Below are 8,267 nucleotides of genomic sequence, written 5' to 3' on the forward strand. Positions count from 1 at the left end.
AGGCGGCTCTTTGTATTCCAGTCCAGGCCTCTATCCCCCTCAATGATGGTGGTTGAGGAGGCTTCTTTGTCTTCCAGGCCAGGCCTTCCTCCCTCTCAAAGATCGGTGGTTGGAGGAGGGCTCTTTGTCTTCCAGGCCAGGCCTCTCCCCCCTCAAGATGGTGGTTGAGGCTAGGCTCTTTGTATTCAGGAAAGGCCTTCTTCTCATCCCCATCAGCTGCGTGGTTGGAGAGGGCTCTTTGTCTTCAGGCCAGGCCTATCTCCCCTCATGATGGTGGTTGGAGGAGGACTATTTGTCTTCAAGGCCAGGACTCTCTCCCTCATGATGGTGTGTTGGAGGCTGCTCTTTGTCTCAGCCAGCCTCTTCCCCTCATGATTGGTTGTCTGTGGAGGAGGCTCCTTGTTTCAGGCCTGGCCTCTCTCCCCCTCATGATGGCGGTTGAGGAGGGCTCTTTTCTTTGGCCTGCCTTTCTCCCCCTCATATGTGGTGGGAGGGCTTTTGTCTTCCAAGATGTTTCGGAGGTTCTATAGACAATGCCACTTGCCGCGCTTCCCCCCTGCCCGCCCTCCTGCCAGGAAAAGGCCCACGCCATTACGCGAAGCCAAAGGCTATTGCGCCAATCGTCGGCAGATCAGGACCGGGGGCCGTTTCTCAAGGCCTTCCGAGCCGCATCCGCCCGCGGCCGCAGTTGCCTACCCTGGGCAGAGGCTCTGCCCCACCATGGCCATGCCCCATTAGCTTCCTTTGATCAAAAAGAGATCGGTGCCACAAGAACACTACAATCCAGAATTCCCATAGCACTGAGCCCTGGCTGTTTACGGGGGGGGAGTCAACTATTTCTGCAGCCTTTTGCAACCCCAAAGCCTTCTCTTATTTACCCGCAACTGCACGGCAAAATCTCTTCTTCCAAGCCATTGAAAACCAAACCAAAGTGCGGGCTGATTGCTTCTTTCCATTGGTCAGCTTCTGGAAGAGAACTTTGCCTTACAAGGAACGGCGTTTTTTGGGCCTCAAACAAACCGACCCTTGATAAAGAATTACAACAATACTGATTGCTATAATTTAAACAGAGGGCATTTAGACCTCCAGTGAACCATGAACCATTTATGGACTTTTTTTCTTGCTACTGTAACCTGGAAGTCAGGCCTTTTGCAAAACATATTACCCAAGTGGGCTGGCCAAATGCTTGCGTGGCCAATGTCTTTACGACCTGCTCTCTAGGTATCAGCAGGGAGCGGGGAGGGTGGCCACACAGCCATGCGGAAAGGGTGGAGCTCTCCAGTGCCTTGCTGGGGGTAGGTCCGGGGGGGCAAAACCGCGGCGGGACTGTGTGTCCCCACCCCAAACCGGGAATCCCCCCCGGCGGGATATGCAAGCCTTAGATGGTGAGACCTTTTCGTGCTTAAAGTGGGAGCCTCTCCCACCAGCCAAAGTATGTGTGTTGTAAGTAAGGGAGCCTTCTCCTTGCTTCTTTTCTTAACCTTCCTGCCTAACTTTGTGGGAAATTTTCTCCTTTCTACACTTCTTTGTTGTCGGACCACTTTTTCCTCTCCACCTGGTTTGTTGCCTTTCCTGGGATGCTACCTTTTACTTCCAAAACAAACACCAGAAACTTGGAGTCCCTATTTAGACCCCCTGCTTCAGTATTCATGCTTGGGCGCCCCTCCCCTCCTTGCCTTTTGTAAGGGTTCCTGCTTCATTATCCTGCATGCATCCCAAATGCCCTGGATTGGCTGCAGGGTTATGTCTTGGTGGTGGGATGGGGAGCTGCTCAAATGGGACGCCTCTCCTGCCAAAGAAAGGGATTCGTTTATCGAGATTTCACCCCTCCCAGCCAGGATCTGTGGGAGGCCCCTCCCGCGGCTGGTACCAGCCTGGTGCCCAGTAAGCAGTCTAGGTTGGAACGTCCTCCCCCCGCTCCTGCTTAACCTGTTGGCAAGGTGGTGGTGTGTGTGTGTGTGTGTAATGGGATATTGGAATTTTAGGGGTGTGTTACTGTGATGCCGCAAAGTTTTTGCAAGCTGTTTGGTCTACTCGGACGTAAAAGCCGGGTTGGTTCTGTGTTCTCAATGCTGCCAAGGACCCAAGTCCTTTACGGCATCAAGGGGTAGAAGAAAAAAAACACAGCAATGTGGAAGATAGAATACTAAATAAACAAGTGATCTGAGTAACAATATGCAGTGTACAGATGCAGTTAGCATAGGGCTGAGTCTAGCATTAATCTGTAACAATAAAAATGCACAATAATAAAAGATGTTTTAGTAACCAAATAACTATAATATAAGAAACCATTAAGCAATACAAATAATGATATTTAAATTAAAAACACAAGATAAACTAAGCATTGCAATGCATGGTTTCAAAGTGATTAGGCTTCTCTGTTGACCCCCCCCCCAAAAGCCTAGAGATGGGCCTTTGGAAACTGGCAGGTACTGTGTTCTTCAAGCCATTCGGAGAGGAGAAAGTGTTCTTGCATGTTTGGCTTTATGGCATTAACCCACAACAACAGCTATATACTGGGATGTGGTAGGAGTTCTCCTCCTTTGGAGGTCTTTCACGGCAGGCTGCAGGCCATTTGTTGGGGATGCTTTGGTGGTGAGTTCCTGCGTGTCAGAATAAGGGTTTGGACTGGGAGGGCCCATAGGCCCTTCTCAACTATAGGCTTCTAGGAAAAAAAGAAAATGACCTGGAAAAAGGCCCATTTCGCATTCCTTCGTGGCTGAGCCAGACAAGACAGGCTGAGGGTGGAGCGAAAAGGTGGAGAGCCGAGGCAGAAGTACTGTTTGAAGTTGGGTCATCTTGCAGATGAAAGCAGGAATAAGAAAGGAGGAATTTTCCCGTAGTTTTTAATTTTATCTTATGGTTAATTTTATTACGAAAATTAATGTTTCCCCGGTGTGGCATCCCCTGGAACGCCCAGGGGGTGCACCCCCTCCCAGGATACAAGTCTACCGCAGAATAGGAGGTGATGGACCTCGCATGGCAAACCACGCGCTACCTGACTCACCTTCTGGTCAGACAAGCTTGTATCCATATTGGATAGCCCATGGTTGATTCGGCTGCGACAGTGTACAACATCTTTGCTCACCTTGCTAATTAGAAATCTCTTAAAGTACACATTGTCCCTGATTCTTGAATGGCCTTCTGATGTAGCATGAGATAATGGGAAACCTAATGTAGTCCCTGGGTGAAGAAAGAGGGCTGGCCGAGACTGGCGAGCAGGAGAAGCGGTGCACCCACATTCGCTGGCTCTGCGTCTCGCTCTGGCGCGACAGCTGGTGACCCCGACTGCGGAGAAGTTGGCCTTTGGCCCAACTCACGCGACTGGAATAGTCTGCGCGCACATCCTCAAAGGATCCCGTGAGTATGGGAGGAACGCTGACCGCCAAGCAAAGGTCGCACGCATGGAGTTAGTTAAGCGGTTGTCAGGGGAGAACAAATCACCCCAGAGACATTAAAAATTTGGTCGCAGAGATGGCATGCCAGTGCCCGGTACCCAGAGAGGGGAACCTCTCTGCGGAGGAATGGGGAAAACGATAGCAATCATCTTAAGGCTGAGCGCTCGTGCCGCGGGCACCCCACTGATTGACTGGCAGGTGGGAACCCGGCCGGGGGACGGCTACGCCAAGCCACGCCCCCAATCCGGCCCACACCCCCTGCTCCTCCAGCCACATTAGCTCCTCCGAGATCCACCTGGTTACCCCGTTCCAGTGGTTGCCTCCTCCCTATCCGCTTTAAGGCCCCGGCTGGGACGGTAGAAAGCAGGAATAGCTGAAGACAAAGAAAAATCCTAAGTAAGAGGAGAGGACACTAAAAGTGCCTGGCTTTAAATTCTACCTTAGTTTGAAAGGTGGAGGAATGCCAATAGATCTCTAAAGGTCTTGGGCCAATTGTGGGTTTGGAGCAAGGGTTTTGAGCTCCAGACCCTCATTGGACAAACCTTTAAGGTATAACCAACTTCAGCTAAAAATTGGGTCTAAACCCTAAGCCAATCACGGCTAAGAGGCTTTTACAGCTTCACGACAGACTTGGAGGACATTCTTCCAAGGGAAAGGAACAATAAGTTTCCTCAGCTTTTCTGCCCTCTCAGCCCACTGGAGGATAAGACTCAGATAAGCTCCCAAAATTGCTAGGGCTTTCCCCAAAAAATGAAGAAAGAGTTAAAAAATTGATAGCCCAATCAACCTCCTCAAGGAGGAAAAATTCCTTTTGGGCATCCAAGGTTTCAAAAATGGGAACAACGTCAATGCAAGAACAAACGCAATTTCTCCTTGCAGAAGCAATGTATAATGGCAGACTTGTTTAGGTCCCTTAAATCAGGAAACGGCATAAAAAAAGATGATTCGGCTGCAAATAGTTATCCATATGCTGCAGGATTTTCATCTAACACAGTTGGCTAGCGGTGCATGTCCGCTGTGGACGGAGACAACCTGGAAGCATCTGATGTGTCGAACCTTTGTCCCAAGATATGTACTCCTGGATGGTACATATTCTTGAGCCTATTTGGCCAGACAACGGGCCTAGGATATTATACTATGCACAAAGAGCAAAAACAAATGAGGGGCCAGAAACATCATGGCTAGAAAAATGTTGCGTGCAAGAAGACTTTCCCCTCCAAAGCTATGAATAAGAGTTCATGAGTGAAATATATAAGAATTCATCCCAGACAAGGAGTCTCTGGATGCCAAATCAAAGAGTCAGAGCTATTTGCGGGTTGGGAAACCTTTTCCCGCACCTAAGGCACTCTCTTCAAAATTCCAGCTAATGATAGCACAGAGACAGAAAAAGGTCCCTACCCTAAAGAAGAAAGCTAGGGAAAAATTCCCTTAAAATACTTTTTAGGTCCATCTAAAATCCCTACGCACCTTCTCACATTCCCCAAAGAGATAGGGAAACCCCCGAAGGCCTGCTCACCATAGCAAGCAGAAATTGCCAGATACCCCCAAGGGACTCCATTCCAAGAGCCCCTATATGACTATGGCTCTGTAAATCTCAGAAAGCAAGCCCCCCTTTCCCAAACGAAAAGAAAAATGTCTCACTTTCTTTTGGAGACACCTCTGCTACAGTTCGGACGTACAGTCCTGCTTTGTTTTTTTGATAGGATTATTCCTGTTCTCAAGTGTCTTGTCCGTTCTGTAGCCTACACCTTGGTCAGCATAGCCCCAATCGATCTGTTAAAACGGTCTTGGCTAAAGTAGGAAAAAGGTTGTGTCTAATTGCGTTATATTCTCATGGCTAAGGACCCCATACATATCCGCACTATCTAATTGTTGTACATATTTAGAAACAGATTCTAATCCTCCTTACACCTAGAAATTGTTCATATTGTTCCTGTCCGGTTTAATGTGGTTTTGGATTTGTGCTACACTTTTGCAGCCCTAAGTACCTGAATATCTTAGACGCTTCATCCATTTGTGTTGTTTTGCTTCCTCTTTGATACATTTTCCTAGAGAAGAGGCTCTCGGCTTACCAGCACAGTCGACTGTCTCTCTGAACATCTTCATCTGGGTTAGCTATGGGGGGATGACGGGAGGGAGAACCCCTCCTTCTCTCGGCCTTGTCTTTTTGTTTTTGAGTTTAATCCTGTACGCCATAGGTCCTGCTTGCAGGAAGGATTTTGCTAAAATCGATTTCCTCATTTTTGATAAAATGGGTATCCACCTTCTTTACTAAAGTCTGTCGATTGGCCATTAAGGCACCCTTTACCTTTTCCTTTCAATCTCAGAGGTGGTACACCTTCCAATGAAAATGGTGCAAATATCCCAAATTTCTTTCTTGAATTTGCTAGGCCCAGAAGTTAAAGGACATAAAATCCCCTCTTTCTCCGTTTTAAGGACCCCAATGAAGCCTTTTCTATTGAAACAAAAAAAGGGGGAATGCACCCCCCACAACAAAACAAACAAAAAAAAACCACAAACAACAAAGAAAACACCAAAAAAAACCCAAAAAACAAAAAAAAAACAAAAAACAAAACCCCCCAAAACCAAAAAAACACCAAAACCAAAAACAACAACACAAAAGGTTGTGAACCGGGCCCAGAGCGGTTTGTAGGGTTTTGCCTGGAATAAGTTAATTTGCACGGTCTGATTAGTTTTTCCAACACAGAAACAGTTTCTCATTTGCCCTGCTGCTGTGGCCCTTGGTGTTTTTGACAGTTGCCAGGACAGCGGAAAGGACTCACACCCCCGTCATTTGGGGAAGAGGTTTGTGCAGCAGTGCAACGCCCATAGGGCACAGTGTGGACATCCAGCCAGTATCGTAAACCTACTACAGCAGCAAGGCTTCAGAACCTAATAATTTCAATCCAATCAACAATTGCAAATGATGTCAAATGATGAACAACAAAACTTAGAAATGCTACTCTGGACAATGGAGCGGGAAGAAGACTATGACTTGGCTATGTGAAGAAATCAAAAATATGGGCTGTATTAACCCATAATTCTATGTTAACTGTTTGTACGTGTTTTATGATGTTTGAACAGTGGAGCCCTTCAAATCAGTGTGTATCAAAGGGAGATCAAAATGGTTGGGAAAAGAAGAATTTCATTTATAATATATCCATGTTTTTGTTTGCACTGGAATAGTCTTTTAATTGTAAAACTTGTCAAACTTAAATTGTATACCGGCCAGGGTCTGATGGAAACCAAAAAAATGCTGTCTGAGTAGGGGGCTTGTTCCTGTTCTCCAACACACGTTTATCTTGGAGGTTTCCAGGTTCATAGAGCGACACTCACATTTCTGACTACAATGATACCTCCATAGCCAGCTGAATACGGTTTGCTGGTGTGAAGACGTCAAGATATGTGTTGTTTCAAATTGTCAGATAACCTGTTCAATTAATAATTGATTTGAAAAACGACATTAATGTTACCTGACTCAGGGGGTGGGGGTGGGGTTGGGGGTTGGTCCCACCAGAACATTGGATATTCGGACTATGAACTGATTGATTTACTATTTGCCGACTTCATTGGCTGAAAAGACTTTCTTTGTAGATGGCTTATCAGTTTTTTGTTAATGATACTATTTTGCCATTCATCCAATGTATCCTACGTTGTGTTCTAGGCTTTTTAAAAAGACAATGACAACCACGGAAAAGCAGCTGGTGCAAGAATGTACACCAGCTCATAAAAAACAAAAAGAGGGAGATGTGCATCCCCTGGAAGCCAGGGGGTGCACCCCCTCCCAGGATAGCAATGTCTACCGAATAGGATGTGTGGGCCTCGCTGTCAAACCACGAGAATCATGACTCAGCCTTCTGTAGACAATCGTTAGCCATAATTGGATAAGCCCCTGTTGAGTCGCTAGACAGTGTACACATCTGTGCTCCCCTTTGCTAATAGAACTCTCGTAGTACACATTGGTCCCTGATTTCCTTTAATTGCCTTCTGATGTACAGTGAGATAATGATGAACCTAATGTGTCCCTGAAGGTGAATAAGAGGGCGGCCGGACCTGGCGAGCTGGAGAAGCTTTGCACCCCCAGTCTGTCTCTGCGTCTCTCCTGCCGCGACACCGTGGTTTGTAATTTTTATTTTTGTTTACTTTTGATTACTAAACATAGTATATCAGTTTTCCCTGGTTTTAATTTTCTTATTCCTAATATATAAGTTTGCCTGTCTAGGAAGAATGCCATGGAGGAGGAAGAGGGGAGCCGGCGGCTGCATGAGCAGCCTGGCCAGGGGGTGTTTGTTAACCCACACAAATATGGAAAGGACGGTAGACTAGTTTGACCTACAAGGACAGTCTTAAGGCTCTGCTTGGCTCTCTGTCTTCCAGCCCAACAGCCAAAACATCTACCCAGCTAAGTGCGGAAGGGAAAAAGAAATCGGCCCCTTTCTGGGCTGTTTCCCTTCCTCTCCCAGAATCCTAGAGTTGGAAGGAGCCCCAAGGGCCCATCCATCAAACCCAACTCGGCCATGCAAGGAGATCACAACCAAAGCATCCCGACAGATGGCCACCCAGCCTCTGCTGAAACCTCCAAAGAAGGAGACTCCATCCACCCACTACCCTTGGAAGGTGATGCTATAAATGTCCATGCAAACCACCCCGCTCCAAACTTCCCAACCAGATAAAGTCCAATAGGCTTAAGAGAGAGAGGAAGCCTCCATCCTGGCTTGTCGCATTCCTCTTCCTGGCTTGAGTATCTGCCCTCCTGGACGCATGCTTTGCATACTAGTAATAGCTAGGGAAAGGACAAGACTGCTGGCTCAACGAGGCTGAGTGATGTTGTGTGAGGGATCGGCCTCCTTCACAACACAGCAAGTTTTA

The sequence above is a fragment of the Sceloporus undulatus genome, chromosome 9 (assembly GCF_019175285.1).
Source record: "Sceloporus undulatus isolate JIND9_A2432 ecotype Alabama chromosome 9, SceUnd_v1.1, whole genome shotgun sequence".
Taxonomy (NCBI): Eukaryota; Metazoa; Chordata; class Lepidosauria; order Squamata; family Phrynosomatidae; genus Sceloporus; species Sceloporus undulatus.